Raw genomic sequence first — 14,806 nt, forward strand, 5'->3', positions numbered from 1 at the left:
AATGGAATAATTTACAATTTCATAAACTTATTTTTAGCTACAAAAGGCAGCTAAGTATTTAGCTTAATTTATGCATCGGAAACACCAATACAAGTTTTATTTTATTAGATTTTTGTAGAATTTGTTTGTGTTAATAATGTCCTTTTCTTCAGCATATAGACTAATTCGAGTTATGCCCCCTCGTATGGATTTTACATTTTGTCGGTACGAGTTATGCCCCTTTGGGATAGAGGAAGGGCATTTGATTGGTCAATGTGTCCGAAAGGGTTCCCAGACCCCAAATATTTCATCAGAACCCTAAGCGTCAGGCAGCCATATTGAAATTTTCCTCCTCAACAGTTTTAACCTGTTTTGAATTTGGCTTTTAAACTTTAATTTTGAATTACATTCATCGGTCAACTATGTAACAAGGTCAAGGTATTAGCCTCCACTTGGATTTCGACGACAAAAACTGCTGTTTTCTCACCCTGTAAAAGATTTGAGACACTTTTTCTCGTCTATTTGGTCTGGATGATGGGGAGAGCTGCATGACTAGAAGGGCCACATGAAGACGACTGAAACACAGATTTAAGTATAACTTTATGTTTACGCCTTTTATTTTACTATCATAGATGGATCACAACAATGTAGACTTTCGGCCTAGAATACTTGTTCTCGGCCATAGTTTTATCAGGCGTTTATTTAGTGACATTCGTGCAGGTATTCTCCCTGACAATTTTGATTTAGCTCAGTGTGAAATTCAGGGTTTTGGAATTGGAGGAGGTACGGTACGGGGACTGCGTAATGATCGGCGTCTTTGTAATTTATTAGACAATTTTCAACCTCATGCTGTAATTCTTCAGATTGGTGGTAATGATTGTTGTAATTCCTGTCTACCCCCCTCGAAGCTTGCGTATGATATTTACGATCTCATGGTGTTCCTACATGAGCGGTGGAAGGTAGTTGTTTATGTATGCGAGTTGTTCACTCGGCCTAAACCCCGTGGGATGGCCCCGGAAGTGTACGAGGACAGGCGTGTGAATGTCAACAAAGCACTGTGTGTGTTAACTGCAGGGCATGATCAGCTTCATTTGTGGTACCATAGACGCATTTTCCATAGCCCGTTGGAGCTTTTTCTCGCAGATGGGTGCCACTTGAATTCTGTCGGAATGGTGAAATTCTTCCGTAGCATACGATTAGCGATTAAATCAGCATCTGAGATATTTCTGGTAAGCAATTACAGGATTGTTCTATAAGGTTTAAGTGGCTTGATTCGGTGCGCGGTTTTCAATGTTTATATTTTCTATGACTTGAATGAAGCCTCCACCTTCCCAGCTATTTCATTTGAACTGGTAGTACAGTACTTCACCCTCAGGAGTTGGGCCTATATAGCTCATTACAGGCCTTAGGTCATTACAATACATGTATTTAAACTCAACTCATGTAATGAGGTCAGGAGTTGGCTAGTGTTTTTATTATTCTGTTTAGTTTTATAATTAATATATAAGATTGAAAAGATCTATAGGGATCCCCTGCTTAGCCTATGTTTATGCAAGTGAGGCTTAGTTAGTTTTACCTTTTACCATATATCGGTTCATATTTTGAATTACCATGACATAGTTATATATTATTTCGGGACTTGCGTTAATATTATATGATATACATATAATATATATATCTATGTATCTTCACATGGTAATTTATATGACTGTAACAACCTAATTTTAGCTTGTGGCTATATATAAAGATGTATGTCTGTCATATTGATATTTGCTTTAGCCTGTCTGTATGGGCTATTTTGGGTTTGGAATTACCCTGGCCATTTAAGCCTCTGGCTTTGTTTAATTTATATTTATATATATATATTCTTGGCATTTTTAATTTTTAGCCTGTAAATGGCTATTTGAGGACTAACCCTGGCCATTTTAGCCTTTGGCTATGTTTATCATTATCTTGGCATTTTACTTTAGCCTGTATGGGCTATTTTGGGTTTACCTTGATCATTTTAGCCTTTGGCTATGCATGTTTAGCATGATATGTGCATTTTACTTTAGCCTGTATGGGCTATTTTGGGTTTACCTTGATCATTTTAGCCTTTGGCTATGCATGTTTATCATGATCTGTGCATTTTACTTTAGCCTGTACATGACTACATGCATTGGGGCTATTTTGGGTTTACCCTGGCCATTTTTAGCCTTTGGCTATGTTTTATCATGCTCTTGTCATTTTCTTTACATAGCTATTTATATAGCTTGTATGCTCTATTTTGGATTTTACCCTGGCCTTATATATTTTTAATTTTGCCTTCGGCATAGTCTTAGGGTTATCTTGTGTTGGTGTTATTTATGATCATGAGGGCACTTATACAATATCTTGAACTTGTATCGGAGCGTTTTGAGTTTGACCCTGGCCATTCTACCGTGGCATATGAAATTGGTAGATCTATAATTACATTCATGGGTTGACTTTATTGCCACTCCAGATTTTATTTTAACATTTGGTGTGTGGATGTATAGCGTTTATATTTATTTTCGTTTTTTATTTTTACATTACATTTTCTCTAGTAGCTATATATTTGTTTATCAGTGGTATTTTAATTTATGCATAATGACACTCGTTTCAGCCTTAATGTCTATTTTGGGTTTTTTACCCTGGCCATGTTCTTTCGCTTTATTATATGGCTTATAATCATGCTATTTATGTCAGCTTTTGATCATTGACCTGGCATAATAACTAGAAAATAATGTTTATTTCATCATATATGGCGTGCATATATCCTTGAAACAGTTTTACAATTAAGTTGTAAAAAAAAAAAAAAAAAAAAAAAAAAAAAAAAAATATATATATAGCCTTTGGTAAGTCATTGAAGGTTCAGTTTATATTTCAAAACACAGGATTATGTATTTTGGCTAATTCCCTCTTTTTTCTTACAGGTTCCGTCTCATTTGACTGCGTAAACTTTGTATCCAAAATATGCCTAAAAGTAAAAGGAAAGCCAGTGAACCTGCGGCTCAGATATCGAGTCCTAGGCGTCGGCGTCCAACAAGTGCGTCGTTATCTCTGGCTAGTACGCCGACACCTGCTGCCTCGACTCCACTTTCAAATTCAGCATCACAAGTCATCGTAAGTTAAAGCAAGGTTGTGAGGATGTGTCTTGGGCTTCGTTGGAACATGAGCTCTATGCTATTGCCCTCACACGTCGTCGATATGACTCAAGAGGTCAATTGTCTCGATCATCGATGCAACCTAAAGGCAAGCCACTCTCTGGTCATAGCGTTGGTGCATGTTATAAGTTTAATAGCGGCACCACCTGCAATGGTTGTCGGTTCAAACATATTTGTTCCTACTGTGGCCTTTCATCCCACCCTAAGGTTAAGTGCTACAAGGCTCAAGCCCGTAGCCAACCACATAAAACAAGCTTTGATGATAAAGCTAAGCCATCCCAGCCCCAGAAAAAATGACTAAACCCACTTATTTCCGCTGTCACTACCCCAGTTAAACATAAAGTATTGAAAGCTTTCCTGCAAGGGTATGATAAATCAATTATTGATTATTTGATAACTGGCTTTCAGCAAGGGTTTAGATAAAATTATGAAGGGCCTAGAGGTTTTCAGGATTGTGTTAATCTTACCTCAGGAATCCAAAATCCTGATATTGTATTGAAAAAATTGAAAAAAGAAACGGATAGTGGTCGCATAAAAGGTCCCTTTGACATAAAGCCTTATGCTAACATGAAGATATCACCATTAGGTTTAGTTCTTAAGAAAATTCCTGGACAATTTCGACTTATTCACCATTTATCTTTCCCGCAAAACAGCTCTCATTCTGTTAATTCTGGTATTCCAAAGGATCATGCTAGAGTTCAGTATGCTTCCATTGACGATGCCATTGGTAAAATCAAGGTTTGTGGTGAAGGGGCATTCATGGCGAAAACAGATATCGAATCGGCTTTTCGTATAATCCCAATTCACCCTGATGATCATGAACTTTTGGGAATGAAATGGAATGGGAGCTTTTATTTTGACACATGTTTGGGGTGTGCTTCTTCTTGCAAAATTTTTGAAACATTCAGCTCTTCGGTTGAGTGGATATCCCTTCATAAGCTAGGGTGTGCTCATGTAGTTCATGTTCTTGATGACTTTCTATTCATCGAGAAAACTGCGCAAGCAGCCAACAAAGCTATATCCAATTTCCTTCACACATGTCAGGAAATAGGCATCCCTATTGCTACAGACAAAACTTTTCCTCCTGCTCAGACAATGGAATTTCTGGGCATAACCCTTGATTCTGTGAAGCTTGAAGCTAGGCTACCTGCTGACAAATTGTCAAAATGTCAGCACCTGATTCAGGGTTTTTTGGGGAGGTCAAAATGCTCATTGCGTGAGTTACAGAGTTTGATAGGTTTGTTGAACTTCGCATGTTCAGTGGTGACTCCTGGTAGACCATTTTTAAGGAGACTCATCAATCTGACTATTGGTGTTGAACAACCCCATTATCGCATTCGCTTAACTCAGGAAGTGAAAGGGGATTTGCTCATGTGGTTGAGCTTTCTCAAACATTTCAATGGATGCAATTTCTTTATCCAGGATAGCTTTGTGTCAAATGACACCTTGAACTTGCATACGGATGCTGCTAGCACTCTGGGATATGGGGCGGTTTTTAAGGATCAATGGTTCAATGGACCATTTCCTTCAGATTGGCAAAGTCTACACATCTCTATTTTGGAGTTTTATCCTATTTTGTTAGCTTTGCAGGTGTGGGGTCCCCTGTTCAAGAACCATAGTATTCTGTTTTTCACTGACAATGAGGCACTTGTCCCAATCATTAACAAGCAAACAAGTAAAGATACTACTTTGCTACTTATGGTGCGCTGGCTAGTTTTAAAATGCCTGCGTCTGAATATTAACTTTCGGGCAAAGCATATTCCTGGTGTCAAAAATGTGCTTGCAGACTCTCTTTCTCGCTTGCAGATGACGAAGTTCCGTGTTCTAGCGCCAACTGCAAAGAGAGACCCTGCTCTGATTCCGGACGTGTTCCTCCCAGGCACCTTCTTCAAAACGTTGAAGAACTTTTGACTTCTTCCTTGGCTCCTTCCACTAGAAATATTTATCAGAGAGCTTGGCAAATTTTTGAACAATTTGCAGAGATGCATGGGTTTGTAGCCAGTAGTGCTTGTGTTTCTCCCTCTCACATTGCACTGCTTATTGCTCATTTGCATTATAAGCAGTGTTCACCCAAGAGTATCTCTACTTATTTGTCAGCTGTAGCATTTGTGCATAAACTAAAGAATGACTGTGACCCTACTCAGTCCTTTTTAGTTCGTAAGCTAGTAGCAGGATGCTATAGAGTCAATCCTTCAGTAGATATGAGATTGCCAGTGACAGTGGAGGTTTTGGATAAGATTATCAATTCGTTGTCCCATGTAAGCAGTACTGTATTTGAAGCTGTTTTGTTTCGTGCAATGTTCCTGTTTGCCTTTAATGCTTTCGCTCGGGTCGATGAGCTAGCGATGACAAATACAAGTACCAATCTTATTCAGTTTGAGAATTTGTCATTTGCTTCCAACAAAGATCAGCCAGCAGTGCATGTTGTTTTTTCAGACTTTAAGCACAATGTGCAAAGGAAGCGCCATGCTATCTCCTTTAGCCATGGGCCATCTTCTTATTCAGCTGTCAAAGCTCTGGAAGACTATATTCAATACAGGGGCAACGGTAAAGGTCCCGTATTTTTAATGTTGAACATGAAACCTGTGCCCCGCTCATATTTTGATAGGATATTGCGTTCCTGTTTGAGCTTTGCAGGTCTTGATAGTTCAGTCTATAAAGGACACAGCTTCCGTATTGGTGCAGCCACTTACTGGTCTCAAAAAAAGGAATGTCAGATTCTCAAATTCGCTCTTGTGGTCGCTGGTCTTCTAATGCTTTCAAAAAATATATTCGTTCCTCAACATCATAGTTGAATTGCTTGGGCCGTTCGACTTTGGTGTTTGGGTTTATCCTGTTTGCTAGTATTCACAATAATTTTTTCCTGCTTTGTTGTACATGATTATTAAATGTACTTATAATTTGTTGCTGAGTGAACCGCCATTGATACCATAATCTGCTTCTATTTACTATTATGTTTTGTACATATAGTATTTTTTATGTCTTACCATTGTTATATGTACTGTGTTTAATGAAAATCTCGCTAAGATTATTAAAACTCCCAGATGATATGAGAATCAAAGAATATATAATGTTTGTGATCTATGTCAGTCTAGTGCTTGCTTGGGCTGGTGCTGTTTCTTATTTAGATCTGCTTAAAGTTTGCCATAAGGTTAAAAGGATTCAAGTGTTCTTGATTGCCTTGTGTGGGGAAGACATTTTCAATGTCTTTTTGGCGGTTTTTACTTTGTAAACCCCACATTGGCTTTTTGGTTTATTTAATTCTTGAAGCAAATATTGTTTTATGTGTATTTCACATAAATTTTGTCATGTATTTTATTGATTATCATTTGCTGTTGATTTAATAAATACCCTGTCACCCTCTGTGAGGGTGGCCTTATTCATTCAATATGGTTGTTGAGTTGTTACTTGTAAGTGTGTAGATGCATAAAAGGCAGCTAAGTATTTAGCTTAATTTATGCATCGGAAACACCAATACAAGTTTTATTTTATTAGATTTTTGTAGAATTTGTTTGTGTTAATAATGTCCTTTTCTTCAGCATATAGACTAATTCGAGTTATGCCCCCTCGTATGGATTTTACATTTTGTCGGTACGAGTTATGCCCCTTTGGGATAGAGGAAGGGCATTTGATTGGTCAATGTGTCCGAAAGGGTTCCCAGACCCCAAATATTTCATCAGAACCCTAAGCGTCAGGCAGCCATATTGAAATTTTCCTCCTCAACAGTTTTAACCTGTTTTGAATTTGGCTTTTAGACTTTATTTTTGAATTCCCGCCCTTTCCCACCCTATAAAGGTTTTTTTTTTTTATTTTGTATATCTCATATACGGGCTAGGCCTTTTGGTTTATTTAATTCTTGAAGCAAAAATTGGCGGTTTTTACTTTGTAAACCCCACATTGGCTTTTTGGTTTATTTAATTCTTGAAGCAAATATTGTTTTATGTGTATTTCACATAAATTTTGTCATGTATTTTATTGATTATCATTTGCTGTTGATTTAATAAATACCCTGTCACCCTCTGTGAGAGTGGCCTTATTCATTCAATATGGTTGTTGAGTTGTTACTTGTAAGTGTGTAGATGCATAAATTATTTTATGTTAATTTGACAATTGTCGTTTAACTGTGATTAGACTAATCACCTTTTAAACAAATGGACCCAGGTCCCAACAAGCTATTACAGTGACCTTGACCTGATAATTCTGAAACTCTTACACACTATTACAGTGACCTTGACCTGATAATTCTGAAACTCTTACACACTATTACAGTGACCTTAACCTGATAATTCTGAAACTCTTACACACTATTAGTGACTTTGACCTAATCATCTGGCAATCTGATATTTGGAAACAGATATTTGGCAAAAGATATCTACTCCCAGTAGTTTTAGTAACAATCCAAGATGGCCGCCACAGCCGCCATCTTGAAAACACATTTTGAACTTCTTCTCAAGTTCTACAGGTGCGATTTGGCTGAAACTTACATGAAATGATCCTGACATGGTCCCGAAAAAGTGTTGTTATTTATCGGGTCAATCTGAAATCCAAGATGGCTGCCACAGCCGCCATCTTGAAAACACATTTTGAACTTCTTTTCAAGTTCTTCTGGTGCAATATGGCTGAAACTTGCATGAAATGATCCTGACATGGTATCGACAAAGTGTTGTTATTTTTCGGGTTGATCCGAAATCCAAGATGGCCGCCACAGCCGCCATCTTGAAAACACATTTTGAACTTCTTCTCAAGTTCTACCATTGCAATTTTGCTGAAACTTGCATGAAATGATCCTGACATGGTCCCGAGAAAGTGTTGTTATTTTTCGGGTTGATCTGAAATCCAAGATGGCTGCCACAGCCGCCATCTTGATAACACATTTTGAATTTCTTTTCAAGTTCTACTGGTGCGATTTGGCTGAAACTTGCATGAAATGCTCCTGACATGGTCCCAACAAAGTGTTGTTACATCTTTGGTTGATCCCAAATCGAAGATGGCTACCATGACACTATATCTAATTAATTTCCTATATGATTATTGCCAAGGTAGTCAGATGACCATTAAGGTCCTTGGGCCTCTTGTTAATTGTTATAACAGTGACCTTGATCTTTTGACACAAGAGACATTCCTAATCTGTGTTACATGATACTGGTAAACAAAGTGAGCATCAATTATCAACAGAATTCAGGAGCTAAAGTTATCGTTTGGAAATCAATATCTGGACAAACTGATAATCATTTATAAAATATTTGAATCAAAGTACTGAAAGTACTAAATGGCTCGGTCTCGATGATTGGAGGAATATATTTCTAAAGTCAACACTTTTTTTTGGACAATAAGAAATAGATTTTGCTAGTGTTCCTTCCAGTTAGGACTTTTGAGGATTTCTTGGACACCAAGGTGTTAAATAAGAAACACATACTAAACTCTTGGGAGCCCATTCTAATATTTCCTATGATGTTATATGCCAAATGATTTTATAGCATCTTTAACCTTTTCCTTGTTAATTTGATGTCAATTAAAATATCCATTCTTAATTGCTATTCTCATCAAGTTTCTGGGAACACAGTATCAGTTAACATGTATTGTTTTGCAGCAGAGACAGACAAGAGGCATATTTTTCTATGCCAAAATGTCTTAAATGTAGAGAATATGTCAGTCCTCTAGAAGACTTATCAATACAGTCATACCATTTCTGAATAAATTGGTCAATTGGTCTACTTTTAACAAATTTTTGTAATTATTCTTTTGTAAAACAGCAAGTTGATTGATGTAATATTCAAACATGATTTAAACTAGCTCTGGATAAAATATCTTAAACATCTTACAGACATTTAAAAAACGTCTGGTCCTTTTTCATGTAAAATATACATTAATTTAAATATTACTTGATAATTTATTTGATGTTATGTAGTTATGCCAAAAAGTAATCATTCTACATTTTATTTCAATATCAATTGGTTATCTTGTTAGCTCGCCATAGCCATGAATTGTTTTATACACTTTCCTAACTTGAGGAAATTACAAATGAATTTTTCTACAATATTTGTATTTTCAAATCCCAATACTTCTGATGAGTATAATAAAACTGGCATTACAAGTGACTAAAATATTTTCAGTTAAAAATAAACAGGAAGAGATACATTCCTTAGTTTCTTAAAGATAGCAAACACGGATTTAATTGTTTGTTCTGCAGTTTTTTCCTTTTCTTTAAAAACGCTACCATTAATGTTAACAAGAGGCCCAAAGGGCCTTAACGGTCATCTGACTACCTTGACAATAGTAAAATTATTTATATATAGTGTCACTTTGTCAGGATCATGTCAGGATAATTTTCAATTTCTTACAACAAATTTTATTTCAAACAAGAGGCCCAAGGGCCTTAACATATAGGAAATTACTTAGATATAGTGTCATGGTAGTCATCTTCGATTTGGGATCAACCAGAGATGTAACAATACTTTGTCGGGACCATGTCAGGATCATTTCATGTAAGTTTCAGCCAAATCCCACCGGTAGAACTTGAGAAGAAGTTCAAAATGTGTTTTCAAGATGGCGGTTGTGGCGGCCATCTTGGATTTAGGATCGACCCGAAAAATAACAACACTTTGTCGGGACCATGTCAGGATAATTTCATGCAAGTTTCAGCCAAATCCCAAAGGTAGAACTTGAGAAGAAGTTCAAAATGTGTTTTCAAGATGGCGGCTGTGGCGGCCATCTTGGATTTCGGATCGACCCGAAAAATAACAACACTTTGTCGGGACCATGTCAGGATCATTTCATGCAAGTTTCAGCCAAATCCCAAAGGTAGAACTTGAGAAGAAGTTCAAAATGTGTTTTCAAGATGGCGGCTGTGGCGGCCATCTTGGATTTCGGATCGACCCGAAAAATACCAACACTTTGTCGGGACCATGTCAGGATCATTTCATGCAAGTTTCAGTCAAATCGCACCGGTAGAACTTGAGAAGAAGTTCAAAATGTGTTTTCAAGATGGTGGCTGTGGCCGCCATCTTGGATTTCGGATCGACCCGAAAAATAACAACACTTTGTCGGGACCATGTAAGGATCATTTCATGCAAGTTTCAGCCAAATCCCACTGGTAGAACTTGAGAAGAAGTTCAAAACGTGTTTTCAAGATGGCGGTTGTGGCGGCCATGTTGGATTTCAGATCGACCCGAAAAATAACAACACTTTGTCGGGACCGTGCGTGTCGGGATCATTTCATGCAAGTTTCAGCCAAATCCCACTGGTAGAACTTGAGAAGAAGTTCAAAATGTGTTTTCAAGATGGCGGCTGTGGCGGCCATCTTGGATTTCGGATTGACCCGAAAAATAACAACACTTTGTCAGGACCATGTCAGGATCATTTCATGCAAGTTTCAGCCAAATCCCAAAGGTAGAACTTGAGAAGAAGTTCAAAATGTGTTTTCAAGATGGCGGCTGTGGCGGCCATCTTGGATTTCGGATCGACCCGAAAAATAACAACACTTTGTCGGGACCGTGTCAGGATCATTTCATGCAAGTTTCAGCCAAATCCCACTGGTAGAACTTGAGAAGAAGTTCAAAATGTGTTTTCAAGATAGCGGCTGTGGCGGCCATCTTGGATTTCAGATCGACCCAAAAAATAACAACACTTTGTCGGAACCGTGTCAGGATCATTTCATTTTTCGATTTTTATTGAGAAAAAATGCTATTTGTCAGCGATGAAGCAGTTTTAATCAGTCAAAAATTGGAAACTTTCTGTGGTTTTATTGTTCAACTTCAAATGAAAAAAAAAGAACAATAAAACACTTGCACTTTTGACTTCTGAATACAAATCACATTGCTTTAACATTGCTAAAATTTAAAATCGTGGGGTGTATAATAATAATATACGAAAAATGTACTGTGAAGCAAACCATGTAATTTATACCGCGACACATCTTCTGACAGGTTATCGGTGCAGCACAATTCATTTGATGAATTTGTTCTTATTTTGTCGTATTCCAATTTTTGTTATATGTCACGTCGTAGCAATGAAAAGATCGTACATGTTACTGAGGTTGAAGACTGGACCAAGCAGAATGTGTTTGGAAGTCTGAGTTCACGTCTGGCCGTTCTAAATTTTGCAATTTGATTGTTTTTAACATTTGATTGTGAAGGCCTATTATATCTAGATAATACCTGCAAGGTTTCAAATAATGTATTCAACGCAATGATTAAGCACCCCTGTAAGTTTTAATGTTTCTTTTTTTTTTGTGCCCTGGGATCGAAGGCACAAAATAACAAGAGGCCCAAAGTTTGGCCTTAACGGTCATCTGACTACCTTGACAATAGTAAAATTATTTATATATAGTGTCACTTTGTCAGGATCATGTCAGGATAATTTTCAATTTCTTACAACAAATTTTATTTCAAACAAGAGGCCCAAGGGCCTTAACATATAGGAAATTACTTAGATATAGTGTCATGGTAGTCATCTTCGATTTGGGATCAACCAGAGATGTAACAATACTTTGTCGGGACCATGTCAGGATCATTTCATGTAAGTTTCAGCCAAATCCCACCGGTAGAACTTGAGAAGAAGTTCAAAATGTGTTTTCAAGATGGCGGTTGTGGCGGCCATCTTGGATTTAGGATCGACCCGAAAAATAACAACACTTTTTCGGGACCGTGTCAGGATAATTTCATGCAAGTTTCAGCCAAATCCCAAAGGTAGAACTTGAGAAGAAGTTCAAAATGTGTTTTCAAGATGGCGGCTGTGGCGGCCATCTTGGATTTCGGATTGACCCGAAAAATAACAACACTTTGTCGGGACCATGTCAGGATCATTTCATGCAAGTTTCAGCCAAATCCCAAAGGTAGAACTTGAGAAGAAGTTCAAAATGTGTTTTCAAGATGGCGGCTGTGGCGGCCATCTTGGATTTCGGATCGACCCGAAAAATACCAACACTTTGTCGGGACCATGTCAGGATCATTTCATGCAAGTTTCAGTCAAATCGCACCGGTAGAACTTGAGAAGAAGTTCAAAATGTGTTTTCAAGATGGTGGCTGTGGCCGCCATCTTGGATTTCGGATCGACCCGAAAAATAACAACACTTTGTCGGGACCATGTAAGGATCATTTCATGCAAGTTTCAGCCAAATCCCACTGGTAGAACTTGAGAAGAAGTTCAAAACGTGTTTTCAAGATGGCGGTTGTGGCGGCCATGTTGGATTTCAGATCGACCCGAAAAATAACAACACTTTGTCGGGACCGTGTCGGGGATCATTTCATGCAAGTTTCAGCCAAATCCCACTGGTAGAACTTGAGAAGAAGTTCAAAATGTGTTTTCAAGATGGCGGCTGTGGCGGCCATCTTGGATTTCGGATTGACCCGAAAAATAACAACACTTTGTCAGGACCATGTCAGGATCATTTCATGCAAGTTTCAGCCAAATCCCAAAGGTAGAACTTGAGAAGAAGTTCAAAATGTGTTTTCAAGATGGCGGCTGTGGCGGCCATCTTGGATTTCGGATCGACCCGAAAAATAACAACACTTTGTCGGGACCGTGTCAGGATCATTTCATGCAAGTTTCAGCCAAATCCCACTGGTAGAACTTGAGAAGAAGTTCAAAATGTGTTTTCAAGATAGCGGCTGTGGCGGCCATCTTGGATTTCAGATCGACCCAAAAAATAACAACACTTTGTCGGAACCGTGTCAGGATCATTTCATGCAAGTTTCAGCCAAATCCCACTGGTAGAACTTGAGAAGAAGTTCAAAATGTGAAAAGTTAACGCACGGCGGACGGCGCACGGCGCACGGCGCACGGCGGACGGCGGACGGCGGACGACGACGGACGAAACATGATGACTATAGGTCATCCTGACCCTTCGGGTCAGATGACCTAAAAATATACCTAGATATGTATACCCTTCTTATCAAAATAATTATATATCCCATAACGTAAACTGGTGTTGTTGGACCAATTTACGTTTTGAGAATATTACAACTTTTATCTTTCTGATATTTTTGTTTGTTTGATTACTTAACGTCCTATTAACAGCTATGGTCATGTAAGGACGGCCTCCCATGTATGCGGTGTGTTGTGTGTATGTTGTGCGAGGTGCGTATTTCGGGAGACTGCGGTATATTCATGTTGTGTCTTCTTGTATAGTGGAACTTTTGCCCTTTTTATAGTGCTATATCACTGGAGCATGCCGCCGAAGACACCAAGCAACACACCCCACCCGGTCACATTATACTGACAACGGGCGAACCAGTCGTCCCACTCCCTTTTTGCTGAGCGCTAAGCAGGAGCAGAAACTACCACTTTTATAGACTTTGGTGTGTCTCGGCCAGGGGACAGACCCAGAGCCTTCCTCACAGGGGCGAACGCTCAACTCAAGGCCAAAAATGAGGCGGTGCCAAGGGAGGCATTAGGAAGGATAAAGTCAGTTAGGAAGAATAGAAAAGATAAGATCCTAAATTTAGTCGCCTTTTACGATCATGCAATAGGGGCAGCAGGTACAATTCTAACGCCCTACCTGCAGGGCCACTTTCTGATATTGGGTTATAATTTCCATGTAATGCAATGTTGTTCAAATCTGTGTAACATTTGTTGTAGAACAGTGTCATCGGCATATAAAATGATAAAAAGTCTGGGATACATTTCAATATTATCTATAAATAATTTGTCAATAGTTGTCGGACAATTAACATTCTGTTTTCCACCAGATAAGATTCCAAGTCATCAAGGTAGATTGAAAATAGGAAAGGAGATATAAATAAGGTACCATACTGTGCATGTTTATGTTCAAGGTAAATAAACAATATGTAAGCTGATCTTGCAGAATTGCAGAAAAGGTAAAATCACCACTTTCAGAGTGATCAGAGAAGATTGATCGTCAAGGAGGGAAAACCACCTCTGTTATGCGAATTAACATTTAATTTATTTTGAATAAATTGTGCCGAAGATGATGATTAGTGTATTATTAACGATAATCTAAATATGTTTTCTAAAAATATTAACAAATTATGTCATATAGTGTTATAAATTTAATGTTTTATTTAATATTTTTATTTCAAGCATGTACATGTCATAGAAAATAAACAAATACCAAGTATATGCTTAAATCATATTAAAGTAAAATTCACAAATCACAACACTTATGTGTATTGAATATATGGAATGAAGATGTCATGATGATGGTAATTATTTGGATCAAAAATGTTTAAACAACATTAAATGTATTATACAAATGTATGTATGGAATTTGAACATGATGTTAGTAATTATTTTCAGATCAAAAACTATTACAGTATTAATTAAGCTAATTAAGCTTAGAGTTGTCTTTCTTCCATTGTGGATTTACACGTACATGTGGCATAACGCAGCCGTGATAAACAAATCTCAATATCGTCCTGAAATATATTTGCTCCCGAACTAATATGATTCAAACAGCAAAAATCATTATTGTAACAATTTGAATGTTTGAGGTGAAATATAGATTTCATTTTTTTTCCATTGCGGGATAATTGTCACTAGTAGGGACTAAACGCGTGGGGCGAAGCGAAGCATTTTCGGGACGAAATGTCTTCATGTGTTGAAAACAACATTTTCGGGACGAAAAGTCTAGATACATTGTACACAATTCAAGTGAAAATTTTCCAACATAAGATCATTTGGATGATGTATATGGTAAGGATATG

At 37.8% G+C, this 14,806-nt stretch overlaps 1 protein-coding gene across 5 annotated transcripts in view; it reads right to left on the reverse strand.

The window, feature by feature from the left end:
* LOC138324137 (TOM1-like protein 2) overlaps positions 1–14,806 on the reverse strand; it is a 134,513-nt gene that overhangs the window by 29,631 nt on the left and 90,076 nt on the right. The window lies entirely within an intron of this gene.

The sequence above is a fragment of the Argopecten irradians genome, chromosome 5 (assembly GCF_041381155.1).
Source record: "Argopecten irradians isolate NY chromosome 5, Ai_NY, whole genome shotgun sequence".
Classification (NCBI taxonomy): domain Eukaryota; kingdom Metazoa; phylum Mollusca; class Bivalvia; order Pectinida; family Pectinidae; genus Argopecten; species Argopecten irradians.